A 27,625-nucleotide genomic window follows, 5' to 3' on the forward strand; every position below is an offset into this window, starting at 1 on the left:
ACTAACGCAAGATCTTAATAACAGGGGAAACTGTGATGGGGGGCTATAATATGAGAATCCTCTATGCTATCTGCTCAATATTTCTGTAAATTTAAAACTATTCTAAAAAACGAAGTCTCTTAATTAAAAAAACACTGAGCTGTTTGTCATATTGACATAATACTCACTTCCATCCCAGAGTGTGCTGGCATGTCCCACCTCACAAGGAAGTAAGCCCAAACACAAAAAGGCCTAGAAAAAGAAAGGGAATGTAAGATGAATGGAGATTTTCGGTAATACGTTCCCAGAAATCCCTTCAGTTTGGCAGCATCTTTGAAGCATCAGCCTCCCCATTCCTACTTAGCCTGATCTATGACTTGGCCTGGAATAGTTCTCCCAGTCATAGATCTAGTCAACACTGTAGATAGCCCCCTGGCTCCGCCACCTCATGCCCCCATGCCTCACCGTTTGGTCACAGGGCCACAGCTTACGCAGTTGCTGTCATGTGTCATGCTCTTCCTCTCCCACCTTCATCTGCGGAAATCCGACTCATTGCTAAGACCCAGTTGAGATACCATGTTCCCTGAAGCTTTAAACCATTTCTTGACACAGCACCTGCCACCTTCCTCTGCCTTTCCTTGACATTCCAAGCCTGGGCGATAGCATTTGACACATCAGTTGCTCTTCTCCACATAACCTTTGTTCATCTCTCTCTCCTCCCATTAAGTCACCCAGCCTCCTTTTTTTTTTTCTCTCTCTCTGCAGAAAAAGAAACCTCAATAGATGGAATGGATAGCAGTCAGGAAGTAGCTGAGGCTCATGATGTTGAACCGAAGGGTCTCATAACGTACAGCTGAAGAAGAAAATAAAATGAGAAGCATAAAGGCAAGAAATTTTAAGGTGGTTCAGAAGAACAGGAGAGAAAAAATGAAGATGAGACATTTATGATATAAGCAATATTTCCAAAACTGAAGAAATATTTCAGCTTTTGTAAAACCACCACCACCACCACCACCACCACCACAAAACCAAAAGGAGTCCCCCAGATAAGCACCAGGGCTAATAAAAAGGGATCCACACCAAAAAATACCCTGGAAAATGTCCTATTTCATCATTTGTTCACTCACTCGGTCAAGTGCTTTGGTCTTCCTCATCCTGAATTTCCCTTAAATCTGGAACCCATGGCATTTCCCCTCTTCCTTGCAGGCAGATCAGCTGAGGGTTAGAAATGGGAAATCCTGTAAGGAGAAAGAAAATATATAGTTGGGTAGGCTGGGAACAAAGTACTGCCAGATTAGTCCCACCCAATGGGTAAGCAGAAACAAGATAGGAAGAAGAGAAAATGTTCAGTGAGAAAGACCAAAGGAAAGGCAGACACCACGTGAGAATGTTTAGGTTCCTACTATGTCTCCAGGCAAGAAGCTTATCAGAATAATACTGGAAATACAAAGTAGTAAACAGATATAATCAAGTGTTACAAGTGCTATAATCTAAGCCAGAGACAAGATATAGACAGGCAAAAATGAGAAAAAAGTCCAGTAGTTCTCAAATGCAAGCCCTTGGACTAGCTGCATTAGGACTCATGTGGAGCTTCTAAAAACACTTTTCTGGGCCCATCAGCAGAAATCCTATTTCACAGGTCAAGGGTGGGGCTGGGAATCTTTATCGGCATTCACAGGTTCACCAGGGCCACGCAAAACAAAGACATCTTTCCATTTATTTGTGTCTTCTTCAAGTTTTTCATCAGTGTTTCATACTTTTCAGCATACAGCTCTTTCACCTCCTTGGTCACATTTATTCCTAAGGATTTTATTGCCTTTGGTGATACTGTAAATGGGACTGTTTTCTTAAATTCTTGCTCTCATACTTCATTGTTAGTGTATAGGAACGTAACTGATTTTTGTACATTGATTTTGTATCCTACAACTTTGCTGAATTTATTAGTTCTAACAGAGTTTTGTCTCTTCCGATGCCTAATGCAGGCTAATTGGAAGACTGGACCTTAAGCGTACAGCCGGGAAAGTTAGGCTGTTAGATACACAGTCCAGCCCTTAACAGGGAAAAACTGAGAGCTGGGTGTTTGTGCCTACTCACTCTACTGAGCCAGAGGGACCAGTCACTGGAAGTGCCTTTCTGCCCATGTATAATCATTACTTATGTAATTTTTATGACTTTAAAAAAAAGCTGAGAGATTATGTGACATGATAGCGGTATTAACTAACACTACAATGGCAATCATATGGTTATAAATAAATGTATAGAATCCACATGTTGTCCACCGTAAACTTACATCATGTTATATGTCAAATATATTTCAATAAACTTAAAAGAAAGAAATGTACTTTTTAAAAGCTGAGAGAAGGAGTGTGAGTCTATGTTTATACAGTTTGTTTTATTTTCCATTTCTGGTTCTCTTTGCTTGCTCCTCTGGATTCAAGTTAACATCTGGTGTTATTATCTTACTCCCATATAGCTTTGCTCTCACCCACATCCTTCGTGTTTTTATTGTCAATTGCATAGCTGTATGCTATTAGCCTATAAATAAAATTTTATATAGATTCTCTCATGCAATTCTTTTTAAAAGTCTTTTCAGAGCAGGAAGATCTATTTAATTTATACTATCATTTATTATTGCCTACGCCATTACCTTTACTGACACTTTTCTTCACGCAAATTCAAGTTACTCTCTAGTGTCATTTACTTTCCACCTGAAGGACTTCCTTTCGTATTTTTTGTAAGGTGGCTCGGCTAGCAACAAATTCTCTCAATTTTTATTTATCTGGAATATATTTAAGCTTCATTCGCAGAAAGTAGCTCTCGCTCTCTTTATAAATATATATTTATATTTGTATATATATAAAATATATATGTATACGTTTCTTGGTTCAAGATTGTTTTTTCCTTTCAGCACTTTGAGTATATCGGCACAACGCCTTCTGCCCTCCACTATTTCTGATGAGGAATTTTCTGCTAATCGGCTAATCTTATTGCAGGTCCTTTGTAGGAGTCATTTTTGTCTTGCCGCTTTCAAGGGTTTGTGTTTGGTTTTCAAAAACTTTCCTCTGATGTGGTACATAATCTGGGTATGAATCCCTTATGGATTTTTCCTACTTAGAATACATTTAGCTTCTTAGATGCCCATATTAGTTTTCACCAAATTTAGGCAATTCTCAGCCACGCGTTCTTTGAATATTTTTTACGCTCCTTTATTGGTCTACTCTCTTCTAGTATACCCCATTGCATGTATGTTCATATGTTTGATGGACATGTAATGTGGAATGTGCATTTCTCCAAGGCTCTATTAATTTTTCTTTATACTTGTTTTTCTCTGATTTTAGGACTGCCTGACCTCTACCAATCTCTCTTCAAGTTCACTTTCTTACTTCTGCCAAAACAAATTTACTCTTGAGGCCCTCTGGCGAATTTTTCATTTCAGTCATTATCCTCTTCAAATCCAGAAGTTCCCCCATTTGGTTTCATTTTAGAATTTATCTTTCTGGATAGTCTCTATTTGGAGACATCGTCATCACGCCTTCCTTTATTCCTTTAAGCATAGTTTCCCTTAGTTATTGGGCCAGATTTGTTATACGTGCTTTGAGGTCTCTTTCTGCTAGATCCAATTCTGGGTCCTCCCACAAGCAGTTTTTGTTGCCTGATTTGTCTTTTACCCAGTGCATAGGTCACACTTCCCTATTTCTTTCTGGGTCTTACAATTTTTGGTGAAAACTGGGGGATTTAGGTACTATATCGTAGCAGCTCTGGTGTTGCTACAATATGGTAGTTGCTCTGGACTTGCTGTTTTGCCCATTTATTTGTGTAGTGATGTGGCTGGACCAGATTAGTGAAGTCTATTTCCCTGCAATGTGCAGCTTCTGATGTCACCACTGAAAGGGCACGACCTTGGGCATGCACACAGTCTCCCTGACTCCCCTTCTCCCTCATGGGTAACTGTGGTTTGGGCCAGGAGGCTTTTCACAGTCTCTTTTCCTGAGAGTTTCATTAAGCTTCTGCACAGACTGCCTCGACTGGTTTCAATTCCAGCTCTTAGCCTCCATTAATTTCCAGCTGATGGCTTTCCTTTTATTGACAATGCCCTCCCTGGGCAATAAACGGATCCACAGGCAGTTCCTCTTAACTTTGGGACCCTTTGCAGGGGTAATCTTTCAGGTCACTCTTTGATGCCGGCTCCAACTCTAGGAAGACTCTTCTTAGGTATCGCTTTCCCTCCTTCGCTCTGTCAAAATTCCAAATGCCCTACCGTTTGGCTTGTTACGTTCAGAGCTCCCAGCCCCCTCTTAAAAAGCTCACTCCCAAGATCTCCATTCTCATCAACAGTACCCTTAGGCCTGCACTTTCCCATGCTTTTCCAAATGAACTCAGTCCCCTTCAGGACAGTCTCCCTTAGAGAGAGCTCCAGAGGTGTCTCTAGTTAGAGCCTGCCTTTCCCCTTGGGCAGCCCTCCTGCCGCTCCAGAACCAGCAGTGGGGACGGTGGCTCTCTTCCCTCAGAGGGATACCCCTGCTGTACAAACAACACTCTAGGCCAGTCTAGTAGCTCTCCATCTTGTCAGCTTTACTTTCCCGGTGCGGCAATTCTGTCTCATCAGCGAGCTGGGGCAAGGGTGATTAGGGCCCCTTAGTCTCAGCCTGTCACACCTGGAGTCTATCTTTGTCCTATGAATCGGGGCCAGGTGGGGTAAGGGAGCAGCAGATCTCTCACCTGCGCTTGCCTGGAATAGAATTTCTGAAACGTAGGGCTGAGAATGAGAAGAAATTCTGGCAGCCCGCCTCTCCCTCAGAGAACCGGTAGCTCTGGACTTGGGGGGCGGGGGGCGGGGCACGGGAGGGGGTGGGCAGGAGAAGGAGCTCCACCTTCTTAGCTGTAGCTACCCGGAGTAGATCTTCCATCATACTGAGCCAGGGGGAGGAGGTGAAGAGAAAATGTGTGGCTCAAATGCCACAGTCTCTCATGGTTCTTACCGAGATTCAGTACATTTGCATGAACTAATGTTTCTCCACTTGCTATATACCCTTTGAACAGTTGCTAGAGACTTGAAAGGATTGTTTTAGAATGTTCGCAAGTTTGATATTTTTTCCTCTGGCAAATCATCTATGGAGTTCCTCACATCATTCAGGAATGGCTTCTCTTTTCCTTTCCTTTTTAAATATTATTTTTATTATTACATTATATTACATTATTATCATATATATTATTATATTATTCTTATAAACATGCATGTTTTAAAAGAATTCAAATAGAGTGGTTTTATATAAAAGGAAGCAAAGGTCGTCCCCCAGCCCTAACTTATCAGGGGTAGCAATCTGCTAGTACGTTTTCATAGGTATATATGTACTGTATTACATTCAATACAAGCTGTCAGAAGTAGAATCATAAAAGGAATTTAGAAAATTACCTCTCTCACACTACCACTGAATACATTTCTCCCATTTCCCAAAGCCAACAAATACTTCCAACTGATGTTAGATAAAAAAGAACCAATCAATCGATATGCATCTGCACATAAAATTTAGTCAGCTGAGGGATGAATTCGAGCCACTCTCCCAGTGGAACCTTTAACAGAGGTCTCAGAAAGTGACAGGTCAGGCAGAAACAAAATTTAAATGCAGAAAATTTGAATAAGAAAATTAATATGCTTCTTATTCAAATAGAGAAGAAAATACAAACTAAATATGTATTAGATCATAAAAGAAACCTTAATGGATGTCAAAAAGCAGGCATTCCATACATTACAGTACAATAAAAAACCAACAACAAAAGATCGATTTAATTGCAAGAAGAAGGACTATGTACCTGAACAGACGCAAATGCCTTTCCAAGAAAATTCTCAGGTCAGGAGAAATCCAAAGCAGCAGTTACACACTAAAAATACACCACAGGCTTCCAGTTATGGAACGCATAAGTCACGGGAATAAAAGATACAGCATTGGGAATCTCGTCAATGATATCGCAATAGCGTTGTATGGCGACAGGTGGGAGCTACACGTGTGGCGAGCACAACATGAGGTTTGAACTTGTTGAGTCGCTATGTTGTACACCTGAAACTAATGTAATATCGTGTCTCAATTATACTCAAATTTTTTAAAATGTAAAAGTACATAAACCATAGTAAAACACAACCAACAAATCCTGTGCAAGTTAATACCAAGAGTACCCAGAGTAAACTTCGCAGCCTGAAACACATTCACTACAAAGAAAGACTGAATATACGTGAAAACATTCAAATCAGGAAGCTCGACGAACACCAACAAAATAACTACAAAGAGGAGGGCATTAAGACACATAAAACAGAAATTAATAAAAATAAAATAGCAATCTATTCAACCACTATCTGGTTCTTTGAAAAGACAACCCAATTGAAACACGTCTGGCAAACGTGATGAAAAATAAGAGCAGAGATATAACTGAACACTATCAGGAATTAGAAGGGAGATTTTGCAGTTACTTAAAAAATTTTAAGAACGTTTGTACAAATTGATACCAGTAAATTCTAATAACAGAATTATTGCAATTGGCCTAAGGAAAAGAAACCTGAATGCAGCAGTAATCAATAGACTGAAATTAGTAAAGAAAACAAAGGCTCCTAAAAAGAAACTATACATTACCACAGCTAATTATAGTACAGCTGATTATTAGACAGATAATTACCACATTATATCAATTGTCTCATTGCACTAAACAATGTGAAGGCCACCTAAATTATTTTTCTAGTTTAGCATAACCCTGATGCCAAAACCTGACAAAAATAAATCTCAATTTAGAAAATGGATGGCACAGTCATTAAAACAGTGGGATACTGATGCAGAAATAGACCAATAGGTCAGTGTAACCGAATCTTCCAGGCATATATGAGAATTTAATTCATAGTAAGGCTGCCATTTCAAGTCCATGGAGACAGGCTGCAATTGAGACATTTGTGGCTATCCACTGAGAAAAATATAAACGTTCTTTATATTTCTATCAGTTGGTTAAGCGTCCAACTCCAGATTTCAGCTCAGGTCATGATATCAGGGTTGTGAGATCAAGCCCCACGTCGGGTTCCACGCTGGGTGTGGAGCCTGCTTAAGATTCTCTCTCCCTGCCCCACCCCACCCTACCCTCCCTCTCTAAAAGAAAAAAAAAAAAAAATATATATATATATATATATATATATATATCTTGTAACAAAACATTCATGCACATACAAAAACATCCCAATTGATTAAATGTGCTTACCATGAAAAAGAAAACCTTAAGGGCGTTAGAAGAAAAATTCAGGTTGTTTTTATACTATTGGGTAGGAAAGGCCTTCTTCAAACAATACAAAAGGTGGAACATGTAAAACTATTCAGGCTGGACTATCTGTATGATAAAAGAAACCATGATCAAAGGTAAGAGGTAAGAGAGTTCCACCTAGAAGATGACAGCTTAAGAAACTTCACAGACACACTCCCCAGAGAAACAAGCGAAAGGTAAAAACTATCTTAAAAATAACTATTAAATGTCTCTGCAAATTGTCCTAAGAACATACGGCAAATAAGGAAACCCTTCCTCAGAAAACAAAAATCTACTAACCTAGGTAAGAACAGTGAGAGTCTGGCATTCGAACCATGATCTGCTCCCTCCCTCCTACCTCTCCAGCTCAGTGTGATGTTAGAGCCCTCCAGATAGGTATCGCCAGGAAGACGGGGCTCCCTCTCCCCTCAGCTCCCAACTATTAGTTACCCATAGCTCACCAGTAAGGGCAGGCCACCAGTATTTGCCATCCTCCCGTTCCAAACTGAAGAGGTTAAATTCTTAATCAGTGAGGCCAAGAGGTCAGGGGCTTGCTTTCTCCAATCAGCCCCCACTCAGAGGACTGAGGGCTTACACCAGCCACGGCGGGCTGGGAATACTGCAGTCCTGGTTGCCCTTGCCCCAGTCTGACCACAGGACAGAGGCTCCAAATAGAAGCAGTAAGCCTAGAAGTCCCCCCACCCGCTACTGCCCCACCCAGAGGCCAGAAGAGGGGCTCAAAAATCTTTCCCAAGGAGGAGAAGCAGCCCAGAAGAAAGAGAGCTCCTAAGCTCTCCCCCCAAGCTCTCTGTTTATTTGAAACAGAGTGTGGGAAAACTGAAGCCTAAGAGAGCTCTTGAAAATAACGGCTCCTCCAAATGAAAAACAAGGAACAAAACCACAGGCCTACTATTTCACCAAGACAACCAGGGACAGAGGCAGCTAAGAAGAGGCCTCTCGGGGTCTGAATAAAACTCAGAGGCAGCTAAAGAATATTCCCACCTGCATTGAATCGGATCAGAGTGTGGCACAATTTATGCAACCAGGGCATTGTTGAAAACAATTAAAAAATACATTGGCAATTAGTGGAGCCTAACAGGTGAGTGTCACAACAAATGCGGTAGACAGCTTAGCAGAGAGATCAGAGGAGGAGACAAGGAGAGCCCTGCGAAAACTCCTGTCATTGCGAGTGACTGTGTGTACGTACACCCAAGTCTGCACTGACTGGGGAGTAACCAATGCAGGCTTCATACTTTGGGGTAAACAGACTTAACTAAAATAGCCACGTCACTAGACAATTAAATAAGCAAATAACAACAAAGACAAGCCCCAGGGAAGGGGGGGGTAGAAACGGGACCCGAATCCAGAGTGCTACGATATACTACCTAAGTGCCCAATTAAAAAAAAAAAATCGGGGATATTCAGAGAAGCAGGAACGTGTGACTCATCTACAGGAACAAAGACAAGCAATAGAAACTGCCTGCGAAAGGGCCGGTATGTTGGATTTAATAGAGAAAAGTCTTCAAATCCACCAATGTTAATATGTTCCGAGAATTAAAGGAAATCATGCTTAAAGAAGTAAAAGAAGCTACCATGACATTTCTCATGAAACAGAGACCATCCATTAAAGAGATACAAGTTATAAAAAGAACCCAGTGGATAATTTGGAGTTAAAAACGACATTGACCAAACAAAAGGTTTACTACAGGGGCTCAGTTACAGATGGGAGTTGGCAGAAGAAAACACAAAATTGAGGAAAACAGAGATTACACAATGCTAAGAACAGAGAGAAAAAAGAGTGAAGTAAAATGAACAGAGTGCCCAAAAATGTGAGATCCCTTTAAAGGCAGCAACCTACAAGTAATAAGATTACCAAAAGAAGAGGCCAAAAAAAGGAGTAGAAAAAGTGAATCACAGACCTGTACCTCTGAAACAAATAATACATTATACATTAAAAAAAAAAAAGAAGATAGTAGGAAGGGAATAATGAAGGGGAGGAAATCGGAAGGGGAGATGAACCATGAGAGACTATGGACTCTGAGAAACCAGCTGAGGGTTCTAGAGGGGAGGGGGGTGGGGGGATGGGTTAGCCTGGTGATGGGTATTAAAGAGGGCACGTATTGAATGGAGCACTGGGTGTTATATGCAAACAATGAATCATGGAACACCACATCAAAAACTAATGATGTAATGTATGGTGATTAACATAACATAATAAAATAAAAAAATAAAAGTAAGTGATAACTAAAAAATAAGCTAAGAGGGTATTCGTGAGGATCAAGTCATGCATACGGAAGTGCTTCAACATCCGTAAAGCTCTGTGCAAATGTTATTATCTTACAGGCAGAGTGGGGTTCCAGTTCACCAGGCCAAAAAAAAAAAAAAAAAAAAAGAAAGAATGACTAAAATTTTCTAAAAATGTTAATCTACACAGGCAGGAAGGTCAAAGAATGCCAAGTACTACACATATGAAGAGATCCATACCCTGACACATCATAGTAAAAATGCTGCAGGCCAAAGTCAAAGAGAAAACCTTGAGAGCAGCAAGGGAAATCATCACTTACAAGGTAAACCCATTAAGATTAACAGCAGATGTCTTATTAGGAAAAAAAATTTAAATGGAGTCCAGAAACAGGGGGATGATATATTCAAAGTGCTAAACGGGAGGAAAAAAAAGTCAACTAAAAGTCTTCTATCCCGCAAAACTACCTGTCAAAAACAAAAGCAAAATAACAACTCCCAGATAAACGAAAGCTGAGAGAATTCAACTGCTGGCAGACCTATTTGTAAGGAATAGGAAAAGAATTTCTTCAGGCCAAAAGGAAGCAAACCTAGATGTAAATTTAAATACCCATTTTTAAAAAACAAAAAACACTGTTAAAGGTAATTATGTACTTATTAAACAAAGTATAAATGCACATTTTTTCTTCTCTGTTTTAAAAAGCGCTTTTAGGGGCGCCAGGGTGGCTCAGTGGGTTAAGCGTCTGTGTTCAGCCCAGGTCATGATCCGGGAGTCCTGGGATCCAGCCCTGTGTAGGGCTCCCTGCTCAGCAGGGAGCCTGCTTCTCCCTCTCGCCAATCATGCTCTCTCTCTCTCTCAAATAAATAAATAAAATCTTTAAAAAATTTTTTAATTAAAAAAATATAAAAAAGCAGTTTTATAAGTCAATATGTATATAATCGGCTGGCTGGGCATCTAATGTATCAGAAATGTAATACATTTGACAATAACAGCACAAAGGAGGTTAGTGGGAGCAGAGCTGTATTTGTAAAGAAATGACATAAGATGGTAGTTCAAACCCACAGGAAGAAATGAATAGAACTACACAGGGTTTAATTACTGTAAATATGTACTTGCTCACTGTTCTCAACTTCTTTTAGGAGACGTACATTCATACATTGCTTATATAAATTATTATAACAATAAACGGTTGGGTATGTAACAAGCATGTATTAAATATGTGTAACAATAATATCACGAAAAGGTGAAAGAGGGAATAGAGCTTCATAAGAGTAACATTTCAATATATCCCAGGAATTAATATAAACCTGGAGTAGATTCTGATAAGTTAAAACGCTATGGTATGGCCTAAAGAGAGCACTAATAAGTAACTTTAAAAATAATGAAATAACACTAGAAAATATTTGCTTCAGGAAAAACCAAGCAGGAATAAAGAAACAGGAATTAAGCAGCAATATTAAAGCGGGAATAAAGAAACAAAAAGGTCTTGAGACATATAGGAAACCAAAGGCAAAATGCAGACATTCGTCTACATCAATAATAACATCAGATGTGAGCGGACTAGACAATCCACGCAAGCCTCAGAGATTGTCAGATTGGATAAAAAAAGAGAGATCCAGCCATATGCTATCTACAAGAGACACAGTTTAGATTTGAAGGTACAAATAGGTTAAAAGAAAAAGGATGGAAAAGCCTATATCATGCAAGCAGCAATCCTAAAAAGCTATGGTGGCTATGCTAATATCAGGACAAAAGACTCTTTTTTTTTTTTTTTTAAGATTTTATCTATTTATTTGACAGACAAAGAGAGAGAGAGAGAGAGCACAAGCAGGGGGAGCATAGGCAGAGGGACAGGGAGAAGCAGGCTCCCCGCTGAGCAGACAAGCCCAATGTGGGGCTCGATCCCAGGACCCTGGGATCATGACCCGAGCCGAAGGCAGAAGCTTAACGGACTCAGCCACCCAGGCGCCCCAGGAAAAAAGACTTTAAAACAAAAAATATTACTACAAATAAAGGAAAATGTTTTATAATGAAAAAAGGTCAGTCATAGGGAAGTTACAACAATTATAAACTTCTATGCAGCTAAAAACAGAACCTGAGAGGGGCGCCTGGGTGGCTCAGTTAGTTAAGCTCCAGACACTTGATTTCAGCTCAGGTCATGATCCCAGGATCCTGGGATCCAGCCCCGCATCGGGCTCCCTGCTGAGCGGGGAGTCTGCTTCTCCCTCTCCCTCTGCCCCTCCTCCCTGCTTGTGCTCTCCCTCTCTCTCTCTCCCTGTCTCTCTCTCTCTCTCTCTCTCTTGCTCTGCTCTCTCTCAAATACATACCATCTTTAATTTAAAAAATAAAGGAGCAACACTCAGTGGGGAGTCTGCTTCTCCCCTGTTCCCTCTGTCTCTGTCTCTCCCCCTGCTGGCTGGCTCCTGCTCTCGCTCTCAAATAAATAAATAAATAAATGAATGAATGAATGAATGAATAAATAAATAAATAAATAAATCTTTTTACAAACTTAAAAAAAACCGGAGCCCCAGAATGTGTAAAGCAAAGGCCGACAGCTAAGGCCAGCCAGGCAAGCAGAAGCAGCATCTGGAGGTGGTGAAAACGCTGTTCGAATGTTGGAGGCCAAATGTGGCAGAAGACAGGGAGAGCCCACCCAGTTTGACCACACGGTGGAGATCTGAAAGGACAGGAATGAGAAGAGGAGCCCAATTCCTGTATGTATATTTAAGTGGCAAACATGGTCAAAAGCTTGAGGGACACACGTTATGATTGCTTGTGTAAGTTAGCTTGACCTTCATATGTCACCATTTGGGGCTTTTGTAAAGGAAGTCTTTTTGCGATTGATGACAAATGGGCCTGAGCAGCATCCCCTTCATCTTTTTTTCCCCCCTAAACCCACTATCCGTGGATTTGATTGTGATTAGAGAGCCTTGGACATTTTGTCCTAAAGAATCCTTTCCCCCCTTCCCTTCCTGACCCTACTTGCACTGCTGTGGGGTTCTTTTTTTAAGGAAAGCAAAAGCAAAAATAAACTCCTGTCCCTGGCCCTCCAAACACATATTCTGTGAGGTAACTGTGCATGCAACAAAGTGTTAATCCTGGGGTCTTATTTTATATGGTAGTCACATATTTGTTGCTTTAATTGGTGTTAGATGACATAGTTAATAAAAAAGGCAAGATAGGGCGCCTGGGTGGCTCAGTTGGTTAAGCGACTGCCTTCGGCTCAAGTCATGATCCTGGAGTCCCGGGATCGAGTCCCGCATCGGGCTTCCTGCTCAGCAGGGAGTCTGCTTCTCCCTCTGACCCTCCCCACTCTCATGCTCTCTCTATCTCATTCTCTCTCTCAAATAAATAAATAAAATCTTTAAAAAAAATAAAAAAAAAATTTAAAAAAAAGGCAAGATAGTTCCAGAATTTGAAAATATAAATGGAAACTTATCTCCAGTCAAATAAAGTACAAATCCAGAATTAGTAAGGAGAACACTCTTCAAGGGATCGTGGTAAGGAAAAGGGGTGGGGAGAGGCACTCTTATAACAGAGCGAATACTCTGGCCATAAGATCAGCAAGCATCCCAAGAGTTAGGCCAAAAGGCTCTTTCCTTTCTAGAGAGGACACAGAGAACCCAGGGTGGAGAAATGGAATGAAAGGGTGGTGTGAACAGGCAGCGAATGAAGGAATGCTTCATCCTGAAGCCAGCCTACTCTCAGAAGGGCTGTGCCCTGGCTCCAACTGCCGGGGGTCAAAGTTCAGAAACCCAGGGAAAGGACAGAACCTTAAGCAGAGCCTGATTAACAAGTATTTTGCTCCAGGTGTTCAGTAAACACAAGTAGTTCAGCTGATCATTTATGAGCTGAGGAATGGGAGTTTGGAGGGACCGTGTCTGGTTTTGTCACAGCAAACAAGGGGGCACCTGTCAATCTCACCTGAGTCATATGGCGAAGGAAGCCTCCTTGCAGTAAGCACTTTCCTAGAACACAGACTATGGAGATCTCTTAACCTTCACTGTTTTCCAGGATCACAGGGCGGCAGCAAAGTCCAACATTGTCAGTCCGCACACAGTCCTACACACCAATGTCTATAGCACCTTTATTTTATTTATTTTTTTTTATTATTTTTTTTAAAGATTTTATTTATTTATTTGAGAGAGAGAATGAGATACAGAGAGCATGAGAGGGGGGAGGGTCAGAGGGAGAAGCAGACTCCCCGCTGAGCAGGGAGCCCGATGCGGGACTCGATCCCGGGACTCCAGGATCATGACCTGAGCCGAAGGCAGTCGCTTAACCAACTGAGCCACCCAGGCGCCCCTATAGCACCTTTATTCATGATTGCCAAACAGGGAGCAACCAAGATGTGCATCAACAGATGAATGAATAAATGACCTTGGTGCATCCATACCATGGAATACTATTTGACAAAAGAAAGGAATGATCTTTCAAGCCACAGAGAGATACGGATGAGTCCTAAATTCCTATTGCTAAGTTTAAGAAGGCAGTCCGGAATGGCATATATATATGTGTATATATATATATATATATATATATATATATACACACACACACACACACACACACACACATATGTGTGTGTGTGTGTGTGTGTGTGTGTATTCTCTGTGTGAGCCAATTATTTAAAAAAAATTGTGGAAAAGGCAAAAGTAGAGAGAGCGGAGTGGTAAATAGGAATAGGTAAAGGACAGGTGCTCTTTTAGCGCCGTGCGATAATGTAATGGTGCTTACTTGACACTATGCATTTGTCATTATCCACAGTAATTTACTGCACAAAAACTGAAACTTCATGTATGCACAATTGACACATATTATTAAGGATGTCAGGGGATATCAGGATGAAATGCAGAATGTAATTAGGGAATCTTACCACAGTCACGTATAGAAAAACTACACTAAGACAGGGAGGGAAACAGGGCTGACCTAAGTACCTTTGGAAATGAAGGAAGTCTATAAGGCTAAAAAGAAAAAAATTACACATGCAACGTGCTCTAGTGGAGAAATTTGTTGCCTATGGATGTACAGTGTAAGAAAACTGATACCATTATGCATGTGTACCGGAACCGGACGATTCATTGAATGGATGGTGGGTAATGGGGGCCAGATTTCTCCCTACTAGAGTGGGAGGTTGCAGATAATGAGGGGCAGAGGCGAAAATAATCCACGCAGTAACAAATTAGAGTTGGAGGCATCAGCGTGTATTCATATTAGGGTTAATATCGAGATGGATGCTTACGTATAGACATTTGTATAGAAATGCGCATATATATGAGTTAATATGCACACATCTATTTCTTTGTTTTGTCAGCTGAGAGGGCCTAGCAGCCACTTCATCCAAACAGCAACGTGGACACCTGGTACACAGATACTGGTTTCTAATACCTTCTCCTAACAGTAGGAAACAGTGTTCCTTGGAGAATTGGCTGCTTCTAGGATTAGAAGTGGAAATAGGAAAGATGAGGCTGGAATACATGCAACATGGAAATGTGCAAGATGAGCCTGAAAGCAAGGAATTGTTAAAAAAGCAAATCCCATACAATGGGAGTATACCAAAGGGACCTGGGCGCCAACTGACAGTGCTCCCAATGGCCAAAACTGGAACAATTTAAGAAAAAAAAAAACAAACAAATAAGAAAATATTGGCTTCTCATTCATATATTATTTAAAAGTCCAGGAGAACATTATGAGATAGATGATAGACAGACAGACAGACAGACAGATAGGAGCATAAATAGATGTTCCATGCTGAAGAATTCCAAACAATTTATACATATACTCTCCCCTCATGGAAAGTATGCATACCTCTTCATCAGTTAAGTGTGATCTGTTCCTAATGACCTCCAGAGCTTAGAGTGTGGAAAGGGGTAAAAAGAATAATTTTACGCTTGGAGAATCCCAAGAAACACGACTACACCCAGCAGACTAAGGTCCGCTTCACCGATCATAACTTAACGTTCATATTATGTACTCTTGATTTGACTTGATAAAAATGGCATTCTGTGGTTTTCTGCCGTAACTCACAACACCAGTTTAATCATGAGGAAAACAGCAGACAAACCCCAACTGAAGGATAGTCTACGCCAATATCTTACCTGTAATCCTCTCAATTGTCAAGGTCATCCAAACCAAGGGAAGTCTGAGAAACTGTCATAGTCAAGAGAGGCCTAAAGTGACATGACAACAAAATGTCATATGATAGGCTGGATGAGCTCTCATCACAGAGAAAGAACATGAGACAAAACTTAAGAATAAAACAGAGACTTCAGCTTTTCTGCCTCTCAGGTACCACCAGCAAGGGGGCCCCAGGGGCACCAGATAAACCAAGCAGACAAAAGTAGCACCACAAAGGCGCTGAAAGTTATATTTTCATAGCAACTAGAGCCTCAGAGTGGAGGTCAGAAGCTGCTACACCTAAACAGCCTGGCTCCCTTCTAAAATAAAATATTTACATAGGCTCCAGAGACTCCTATGGTAAAGGCCAAAGGATCAAAGATACAATAGAAAGTAACCCATTATAGCGATAAACGAAATTTTCAACTTTTAATGCTTGTGGGCCCCAGGGGAGGTATACTTGAACTTTTACGGGGTCAGAATGACTTCAAAGCATGGGCTCTATTTCTGCCCCCAGCACACACTGTACATCGGCTTCATTCACAAATAACCTAAAAGAAACATTTCAAACCACAGAGAAAAGATCTTCTTTGTGGAGATTGTATATCCCAGGCAGCTGTCCTCACTTGGTCTCAAAAAAAAAAAAAAAAAAATTTCTCTTCCTCTCTTGGTTTTTAAAGAAATTCTACAAGGTTTGTTCATTTTTTGTTGACAGTTCTTGGCATAGTCCGCAGGATAGCAGAGCAACTTGCCTGAGAACACCGGGGGCGTCCTCTGAAACTCAGCCCTCAATACCAGCGTGGGCGCTTTGGGCCCCTCTGACTTCTCAGCACCTCACAGGGGCATCTGGTGAGTTCTCCTGCTATCGGGACCTCCTCGGTTTGAGTTGACAGTCCTGACTTGTATTCAAGATGTTAAAGGTTACCAGTGGGAATAACCTAGAGGGGGCAGTTGATGGGTCGGTTGTTTTAATTTGCATTATACGAGTTGAAGTTATTAATATAAGGCTTGAATAAATTTCCTGGCTAGAATTATGAGAGGCTGAATCACTCAGCTCCAAAGAGAAGGGACCCTTGCTCCTTCTGGCCAAACGGCTCTCCCAGGTGACTGAAAGGCTAGCGGAAGTGTCTCACCACTCACTATTCCTCGAGCCCCGTAGCGGTCCCACAGGAATTTCCCTTCTCATGAGGTAACGAACAACTGGCTCCTCCAGGGACGCACACATAAGCACTGATCATCCCTGTGAGTGCTCCGAGCCCCCTCGGTGCTCTGAGACCCCACTGGGAGAAACCAAGACACATAAGAGACTGTATCACGGCCATTTGGCAGGGACACTCACAAGCAGCACCCTCTCGATCCACCAAAATTTACATCCTAGGATCTTATTCAAGCCTTACTCTAAAAATAAAACTGAAACCAGAAGAAATGGGGACCTGCGCTTCAAAGGACGGAACAACCCCTGGAACACCAACCACCACCCACAGGAAACCCTGCGAGGCTGTGTGCAGAGTACATCGGAGCCTAGACTTGCAAGTGCCTACTGAGATGGGAAAATTTCAGGATAGCCTGAGTCTCAGATGGCCCAAATGGGTTCTTTTAACATGTGCGAATTCGTTTCTCGGGCACACAATTAGAGAAAGCCAGCTACAAGACGAAGTAGCCAGAAACTAGCAAGCCGTTTGGTTCAGTCAGTGAAGCCCCTGGCTTTTGGCGAGGAACCTACGATCACAGAGCTACTCGGGCTTCCTCTAGTTTGTTTGTTGCTGCAGCTTTGGGTATCTCTGCCCAAAAACTGGCCATGTTCTAACTGGAAATGGACAACCACCAATTAAGGGATCCATAAATTATAATGCTGTCTTACAATTAGATTTGTGTCAGTAGAGGGGGGATATTTGGAAATTGGGTCTTCAATGTCCTCTCCACAAATATTAATGAAACATAGACTCACTTTTGTTTGCATCCTGACCGTGTGTATGTGTCCATCCGTGTGATAAACATGAGATATTTTCTCTACCTCCAGATGGTATTGCTAAAATTAATTTGTAAAAGAGCTCTATTTAATCGGTTTAAAGGCAAGTGCTTGTAAAAACTGGGCATTCTAAAACTCAAGAGGATAAAAGCTAGTCCAAGTGTTTTCCAAGTTCCCACGATCTGAGATAACCTTCCTTACATTCAGACGTTTATGTTACTCCATACTAAAGATGCATCACAGGAAGGGACCGCTTGAGGGCCCCAGGAGATGAAGATGAACAAAATTTAAGGCACTGGGTTCCCTTCCCAGTGGTCAGAACAATGAGGAAGAAGAGGAAGCAGGCAGGCAGACACTAGAAATCCTAAATCCACCCCTGCTCCCTATGCACAAGCACCAGAACTGAGGCCCAACCCACTGCCTGCTCCCCTGCCTCTTCCAGGGGGCGGAAAGCCAACCAGACAGGAGACAGAGATTTGAAAAATTGTGAGTCCGTAATTCTAGATCTGCCTCCAGCCTTGCCAGGGGGGTACCCCTGCTGCATTTGCCTCTGCCTCCTCCTGTTCCTACACCACCACCTGAGCTGTTCACACAGCCAGCTCATGTATCATTTTTGGTGCCTCTAGCTCATTGTATCCTGCTGCCGTGACCCTCACTATCAAGGAGCAAAAGGCACCCAAGCTTTTGGGCCCCCTCCTTATGAGGTCAAACTGAAGCACCTCCCAAGTCAACATGAAGGAGCCCAAGGGCTCCCCTGGACTTCAACCACCCTCTTCAGACCTCCCCACGGGAGCCCCAAATAAAATGGACCAGTGGGGAACAGGTTGATTTTTTTAGTGGATACAGGTACAACATATTCCATATTAAAGCTAATTTAAGGTTGTTGATTTGATTAAAATCAACTTCTCTTTAGTGTTATCAACTTCAAATATAATACAGATAACCAACTTTTGTTCTACCTGAATTTATTAGTTAAATTCATGTTATCTCTGTTGCGACCTGTCAGCAGAGAGGACTTAAAATAATGGTTGAGGGGCACCTGGGCACAGTTGGTTAAGCACCCAACTCTTGATTTTCGGTCACATCACAATTTCAGGGTGAGACTGAACCCTGTGTCAGGCTCCACACTGGGCATGGAACCTGCTTAAGATTCTCTCTCCCTCTCCCTCTGCCTCCCCTACCTCCCTCGCTAAAAATAAATAAATAAATAAATTTAAAAAATAATGATTTTGTCTGTCTCATGAAATTTTTATGGGTAATTGTTAAGAACAAATAAGTTAAATAAGTAAAAAGGTTTATAGATGTATGTTTAAATAGCTTCCAAAAATCACTGGTAACCTAAAACTTGAAGTTAAATCATTGGATATCTAAGTCCTTTTCAAATAAAAAAAATAAAATACTAAAGTTTTTATTTAAATTCCAGTTAACGTGCAATTAGTATTAGTCTCAGGTATACAATATAGTGATTCAGCACTTCCATATAACACCTGGTGCTCATCACAAGTGTACTCTTAATCCCCATCATGTATTTAACCCTCTCCCCCGCCCCAACCTCCCCTCTGGTAACCATCACTTTGCTCTCTACAGTTAGGAGTCTGTTTCTTGGCTGTCTCTCTCTCTTTTTTTTAACTTTGCTCATTTGTTTTGTTTCTTAAAATTCCACATATGAGTGAAATCATATGGTATTTGTCTTTCTCTGACTGACTTATTTTGCTTTTGTCTTCTTATTGCAGAGAAATTAAAGATTCTTGGGTCTGTTGGTGAACATGCTTTGTGCCTTACTGGAGGATTGTTCTATGAAAATAAAGACATTTTGAGATATTATGAAATATATTCATAAATTTTCCAATCTAAAGAATTCTAGTGTAATAATTCACAATTTGTTACTAGTTATTTTTCACCGGAGACTAAGAATCCTAAGAATAAAAATCCTGATTAATATGATTGAAACTTCTGGAAAATGATAAAGAAAGGAACTTGGTATGTAGGAAGGAAGGAGATACATAAGAAAGGGATAAGGAATGAGAATACATTTTGTTGACAGGAAAGAAAATAATTTTGTCCTAAAATGAGACTAGTTATTTAGAGTGGGAAAATTTAGGACAAAATCTAAAAGAAAACTATAGAAGTTTTGTGAAGGGGAATCCAAAAGAAAAGAGAAAGGACCCAAATTAATAAAATTATGAATGAAAGGGGAGAGATCACGACTAACACCAAGGAAATAGAAACAATTACTAGAAATTATTATCAACAACTATATGCCAATAAATTAAGCAACCTGGATGAAATGGATGCCTTCCAGAAACCTATGAACTGCCAAGACTGAAACAGGAAGAAATTGACAACCTGGATAGGCCAATAACCAGTAACGAGATTGAAGCAGTGATCAAAAACCTCCCAAAAAACAAGAGTCCAGGGCCTGATGGATTCCCTAGGGAATTCTACCGAACATTCAAAGAAGAAATAATACCTATTCTCCCGAAGCTGTTTCAGGAAATAGAAACAGAAGGAAAGCTTCCAGACTCATTCTATGAGGCCAGCATTACCTTAATCCCCAAACCAGGCAAAGACCCCATCAAAAAGGAGAATTTCAGACCGAAATCCCTGATGAATATGGATTCCAAAATCCTCAACAAAATCCTAGCTAATAGGTCTGACAATACATTAAAAGGATCATCCACCACGACCAAGTGGGATTTATCCCTGGGATGCAAGGGGGGTTCAACATTCGCAAATCCATCAATGTGATAGAACACATTAATAAGAGGAGAGAGAAGAACCATATGGTCCTCTCAATTGATGCAGAAAAAGCATTTGACAAAATACAGCATCCTTTCCTGATTAAAACTCTTCAGAGTATAGGGATAGAGGGAACATTCATCAAGTTCATTAAATCCATGAATGAAAAACCCACAGCAAATATCATCCTCAATGGGGAAAAGCTGAAAGCCTCTCCCTTAAGATCAGGAACACGACAAGGATGCCCACTCTCGCCACTATTGTTCAACATAGTACTAGTAGTCCCAGCAAAAGCAGTCAGACAACAAAGAGAAATAAAAGGTATGCAAATTGGCAAAGAAGAAGTCAAACTCTCTCTCTTTGCAGATGACATGATACTTTATGTGGAAAATCCAAAAGACTCCACCCCCAAATTGCTAGAACTCATACAGCAATTCAGTAATGGGGCAGGATACAAAATCAATGCACAGAAATCAGTTGCTTTCTTATACACTAACAATGCAACTGTAGAAAGAGAAACTAGATTCCATTTACAATAGCACCAAAAACCATAAGATACCTCAGAATAAACCTAATGAAAGAGGTAAAGGAACTATACTCTCAGAACTACAGAACACTCATGAAAGAAATTGAAGAAGACACAAAAAGATGGAAAAATATTACATGCTCATGGATCGGAAGAATAAACACTGTTAAAATGTCTATGCTACCCAGAGCAATCTATACCTTCAATGCCATCCTGATCAAAATTCCAATGACATTTTTCAAAGTGCTGGAATAAACAATCCTAAAATTTGTATGGAATCAGAAAAGACCCCGAATCGCCAAGAAAATGTTGAAAAAGAAAACAAAGCTGGGGGCATCACGTTGCCTGATATCAAGCTATATTACAAAGCCGTGATCACAAAGACAGCATGGTCCTGGCACAAAAACAGACAGATAGACCAATGGAACAGAATAGGGAGCCCAGATATGGACCCTCAACTCTATGGTCAAATAATCTTCGACAAAGCAGGGAAAAAATATGCAATGGAGAAAAGACAGTCTCTTCAATGGATGGTGCTGGGAAAACTGGACAGCTATATACAGAAGAATGAAACTCGACCATTCTCTAACACCATATGCAAAGATAAACTCAAAATGGATGAAAGACCTCAATGTGAGATAGGAATCCATCAAAATCCAGAGGAGAACATAGGCAGTAACCTCTTTGACATCAGTCACAGAAACTTCTTTCAAGATACATCTTCAAAGGCTAGTGAAACAAAAGCAAAAATGAATTTTTGGGACTTCATCAAGATGAAAACTTCTGCACAGCAAAGGAAACAGTCAACAAAACAAAGAGGAAATCCCCAGAATGGGAGAAGATATTTGCAATGACACTATAGAAAAAGCACTGATTTCTAAGATCTATAAAGAACTTCTCAAACTCAACACCCAAAAACCAAATGATCAAGTCAAAAAATGGGCAGAAGATATGAACACTTCTCCAAAGAAGACATACAAATGGCTAACAGACACATGAAAAAATGTTCATCATCATTAGCCATCAGGGAAATTCAAATCAAAACCACATTGAGATACCACCTTACACCAGTTAGAATGGCAAAAATGGACAGGGCAAGAAACAACAAACATTGGAGAGGTTGTGGAGAAAGGGGAACCCTCTTACACTGTTGGTGGGAATGCAAGTTGGTACAGCCACTTTGGAAAACAGTGTGGAGGTGCCTCAAGAAATTAAATATAGAGCTACTCTATGACCCAGCAATCGCACTCCTGGGTATTGACCCCAAGGACACAGATGTAGTGAAAAGAAGGGCCATCTGCACCCCAATGTTCATAGCAGCAATGACCGCAAAAGCCAAACTGTGGAAAGAGCCCTGATGCCCTTCAACAGACGAATGGATAAAGAAGATGTGGTCCATATATACGATGGCATATTACTCAGCCATCAGAAAGGATGAATACCCAACTTGTGCATCAGCATGGATGGGACTGGAGGAAATCATGCTAAGTGAAATAAGTCAAGCAGAGAAAGTCAATTATCATCTGGTTTCACTTATTTGTGGAACATAAGGAATAGCATGGAGGACATTAGGAGAAGGAAGGGAAAAATGAAGGGGGGAAATCAGAGGGAGAGATGAACCGTGAGAGACTTTGGACTCCAAGAAACACACTGAGGGTTTCAGAGGGGTGGGTGGTGGGGGGATGGGTTAGCCCAGGGATGGGTATTAAGGAGGGCACATACTGCATGGAGCACTGGGTGTTATATGAAAACAATGAATCGTGGATCACTACATCAAAAACTAATGATGTAATGTATGGTGACTAACATAACGTAATAAAATAAAATTAAAAAAAAACTAATGATGTATTCTATGGTGACTAACATAGCATAATAGAATTAAATTAAATTTTAAAAAAAGGCAGGGGAATCTTTGGAAAAGAATTTTATGTGTAGTCAGGACTGACTATGATTGGAATAAGTGAGTTTTAAAAGTACACTAACATAAAATTAAATTTAGGCTTTTCTGTGTGTTAAAAAAAGACAAGCCTTTCTTGGATTATTGGCCTCCTATTAATAAGAAATTATAAACAAGGTTTTATCCCCTATTTGCCCAGAAAAATGAGGTTTCCATATTTGGCTTCATCAGGTCTTTGATTGCTTAAAAAAACTAAATTTTCTCAACATTAAAGGAGCTACATTTTGCTAACAACTATACAACCTTCCGTAAATTCTCTTATGGAAACATTGGTTAAACAAATAATTAAAATTTAGGTTTTAGAAAAATCTGTGATCCTATGTAGGCACATGCTTTAAAACCTTCTGAGGCTTTTTTAAAAACCAACTTCCCAGAAATGTAAACCCTAAATGAAGTCTTTTTGAATAATTAGGCTTGTTTATTTAATATGTTAAGTTACATGAAGCAATTCCAAAGAAATGATAATAAACTTTCTGAGGTTATCGTTGTGGGTAAATGCTATAGCTGTTCTAAAACCATATAAAATTCCTAAGGTTTTAATATGTTCTGGTATAATGTCATCACTTAAACTTTTAACTATTAAAATGTTGTGTGTCACAAAAAATCACATTTCCTTGTCAACTGCATTGTAATGAACTCTCATCTGTCTCATCAAACCCTGTCCATTTTTTTTTAAGATTTTATTTGTTTATTTGACAGAGAGAGACAGCGAGAGAGGGAACACAAGCAGGGGGAATGGGAGAGGGAGAAGCAGGCTTCCCGCTGAGCAGGGAGCCCAATGCAGGGCTCCATCCCAGGACCCTGGGATCATGACCTGAGCCGAAGGCAGACGCTTAACAACTGAGCCACCCAGGTGCCCCAAACCCTGTCCATTTTTGAGTCTTTGTCATTTACACTTATTGTTATGATGCTCTGGCAAAATAGGTTTCAGCTTCAAGGGGATTCGTGAGAAGGACTTTTGACAAATACAAAATCCTGATACCCTTAATACCATAAAAGTAAACTGAGTAAGGATTTCCAAAACTAACGGGAAAAGTGCATTTAAACAGAACAAAAATTAATAACATGGGACTCAATGAATTAAGGGAGATGATTATAGGCTTTATGACCCTTGTTTGAAAATATTGCTGGCTCTCGAATGTTTGCTTTTCCAGATTTAAAGAAACTTTTTCTCTTAAGGTACCTATGACTCACAAATTTTGATAAAATATTTGTGAACAAATTGAAGTATTTATCTTTTCGCCTTGCCTGAGCCCTCCAGATTTCAGAAACTCTCGGCGAGTAGTCTTTCTTTCGTGGCAATTATAAGTATTTACATTAGTTCAATAAAAATCTGTTCTCCTCATCACAGCACACCCCTGGAAACATTGGTTATATTTCCAAGGCTTTGACGGGAACGCCATATTTGAGAGGCATGCATAGACTCAGATACGACCAGACAAATTTAAGGAACTCAGGTTGACTTTATGGAGCCAGTAGAGTCCCTTGGAAATGTCAGCCTGATACCTTGCTTACAGAGTCCCCAGCAGCCTTACCAGCCCTGCAGACTGAAGCTAGACAACTTGAGGTAACCCTCAGAGAAATTGCCTCAGTCGCTCATATATAGACAATCTCTGTGCCTGCCGCTCTATGGGTCACTCAAAAGGATCACCAGAGACATTTGAACTTCAAACCCGAAAAATCCATCAGATTGCCAGTACCTGCTCCCGCTCCACCTGAGGGGGCTTCAAGCCTCACATCTAAACTCTTCTCGTTGTCAGCACTCAGGAATCAGGCACTGGGTTTATAATTTGCTCCAACCATTAACCTGTGTTTTCCTTTTGTTTCCATAAAAATGCCTCTTGTTGATTACCTGATTGCTTGCTAACTAAGGCAGAGTCTATCTGATGGCTGACACCACTTGCTGTAGCTATATTAACTCCTTCTGGGAGGGAAATAGGAATCCATATTGATAAAATCAGGCCGCAAGCCACTTGGCTACAAGAAGTCCTTTACCCCCACACCTCCTTTCCAGGGTGGCCAGAACTGATTTACTGGTCTATTCTCTTGGAGACCTACGGATATCAGATCAATTTTAGAGGGAATGCCGGGTTTTACTCTACTGTTACTTTTCCTTAAAATATACTTGGGGATAAAATTAATGATGTCATGTAGTACCAAACTACGTAGGAAAATATCCGTCTTCTCTGATAGTTCCCCTCCATTAGCAGAAGGGACCAAATGTTGTGTCCTGCACCATGCCAAATCCTTCCATTCCAAAGCCCCTACTGTACCCTAAATCAGTTTGAAGCAGTTACAAAAGATGGACCACTTCCAGTGTTCCATAGAAATGGGATGAATGATTGACAATGGGAAATTATGACGGAAAAAACTTAGCATGTCTGACTCCATGTTGCTTGTGTTTCCCTTGCCGTGTCCTATAGATTAACAGTTTCTGCTTGGCCCTACACATAGGCATGTCACAGCTAAGATTTGCAAAATCTGCACTTTACCCAAAAGCTACCTCACCCGAGGAAATAAAGAAGTAGCTAGGGTGGTCATTCTCCCAATTCTTCAAGATTGAGGAATGGTCACAACTCAGGGAGGACTTGAAACCATGTCGGATAGGCTTAATGAAGGTAAAAGTAACAAAAAGTTGGGGCGCCTGGGTGGCTCAGTTAAGCGTCTGCCTTTGGCTTGGGTCATGATCTCAGGGTCCTGAGATCAAGCCCCATGTAGGGCTCTCTGCTCAGCGAGGAGCCTACTTCTCCTTCTCCCTTTGCTGCTCCCCCTGCTTGTGCTCTCTCTCTCTGTGTGTGTCAAATAAATAAATAAATATTTAAAAACCCAAAAAACTAACAAAAAGTTAAAAACTTGTTTTTCAGATAACTGTTTCCCCCTAATCAGCTCTTGTGTCTTTTCAGACCCCACTAACAAACTCACTATACTTTTTTAGCAAGATCAGAATGACTTCAAAGGATTCTATTTCTGCCCTGAGTACACAGTGTACATCTGTGTCATTAGCAAATAACCTAAGAGAAACATTTCAAACTAAAGGTAACAGTAAAAAATCGCCCTAAGTTCCCATACCTCCAAAGCCTGCAACCTCGCACATGCAAAAAGTGTAAGATAAAGTGTGTAATTTTCTGGAATGTCCTTTGTAACTCTTGATATAACCAAAAACATATAACCCTGTATTAAACATCCCTCCTCTGGAACACTCTCTGTGAAGATTGTGTATCCTGAGTAGCTGTCCTCACTTGGGCTCGAATAAAACTCTTTTCCTGCTTCTTTTAGAAATTGTAAAATGTTTGTTCATTTTGTGTTGATAATACCAAGAACCACGAAAATCATAACTCGAATGATAAAAGATAATCAAGTAGCACCAACATAGAGATGAATCAGATGTTCAATTACCTGACAAATATTTTAGAACAACCACCATAAAAATGTTTCAATAAGCAATTACAATTTGTCTTGAGCCAGATGAAAAAACGGAAATTTCAGAGATAAATAGAAGTTATAAAACAAAAACAAAAACAAAAGGAAACTATGGAACTGAAAAAAAAGAACAACAGCAGAAATTTTGAAACACTGCTGGATGGGCTCAAAAGTAGAGTGGAGATTATAGAAATTAGCATTACTCTACTTGAGCACTAATCAATAGAATATACCCAATTTGAGCAAGAGAGAAATAATAGACTTAAACAAAAGAGAACATATCCTTCCTCAGAGAATTTTAGGACAATAACAAAAGTTCCAAAATTCCATATCGTCAAAGTTCCAGGCAAAGAAAGTGGAACTGAAAAATTATAATAAGAAATGATAACTTAAAATGTCAAAAATTTGGTGACAAATATAAACCTAGAGAGTCTCGAAAATAAGTGAACCACATATATGACAAACCCAAATAAATCTATGCCAAAACACGTCAGAGTCAATCTTTTATAACTAAAGACAAAAACAGTGGAAGCAGTTAGAACGAAATGACACATAGATTACAGATGAACACCCATTTTCATGATGGTAAATTTCTCATCTGACTAATGAGGGGTATTAAGTGTCCTGATACTTTTTAAGTGTTCAAATAGTGCTGTGAACCATGAGTTTTGCATCCAGCAATACTATATTTAATGAATGAAGGAGAACACATGACATTCTCAGGCAAAGGAAAACGAAGAGAATTTGTTACTAGCAGAGCTATGCTGAGAGAATACTTAAAATAGGTGCTTAAAACAGAAATGATAAAGGGAGACTTCTAGGAGCATCAGAAAGAAATTATAGTAGGAAAAAGAAAAGAAAATGTAGGAGAAAGAACATACATATGGGACATCCGATAGGCTCATGAGCTGGAGAAATCACATGATTAAAACAAAAATCATAAAACCATCTGATAACCTAGGCGACTTTGTTTAAAAGTAGGAAAAGTAAAGGGATCTAAATAGGAGTGAGGTTTCCACACTTCGGTGGAAACGATAAAACTTGATACCAGTAGACTGTGATAAGTCACGTACACATATTGTAAATCCCACAGCAACCAATGAGAAAATTTTAGAAAGCAAAACATTCAAAAATATTTAAAAAAATCAAGATGGAATCCTATAGTGTTTAAAGTAAGGCACAGAAGGCAAGAAAGGAGGAACGGTTGAATGAGATACACAGGAAACAAAACAAATAAATTGGTAGCCATAAACACTAGCACATCAATGATTAACCTAATGTAAACTGACTATGTGAATTAAAAGGTAGATATTAGCAGTATCAGTAAGACACACAACTAACCACACAATGTTTATATGAAAATCACTTCAAGGCAGAAAGAATCAAGGTAGAACTAGAAGCTAT

The 27,625-nt window shown here is 40.2% G+C and overlaps 1 protein-coding gene across 1 annotated transcript in view; it reads right to left on the bottom strand.

Annotated features, from left to right (window-relative positions):
* The window catches only part of LOC118548679 (centromere protein V-like protein 3), a 241,896-nt gene that overhangs the window by 27,918 nt on the left and 186,353 nt on the right, over positions 1-27,625 (bottom strand). Inside the window, exons 6-8 of the mRNA XM_078064037.1 lie at positions 1,107-1,217; positions 445-832; positions 168-231 (exon numbers count right to left, since the gene is read on the bottom strand). The gene's annotated coding sequence lies outside the window, so the exon portion shown is untranslated. The remainder of the gene's footprint in view (positions 1-167; positions 232-444; positions 833-1,106; positions 1,218-27,625) is intronic.

The sequence above is a fragment of the Halichoerus grypus genome, chromosome X, assembly GCF_964656455.1.
Source record: "Halichoerus grypus chromosome X, mHalGry1.hap1.1, whole genome shotgun sequence".
In the NCBI taxonomy this organism is placed as follows: domain Eukaryota; kingdom Metazoa; phylum Chordata; class Mammalia; order Carnivora; family Phocidae; genus Halichoerus; species Halichoerus grypus.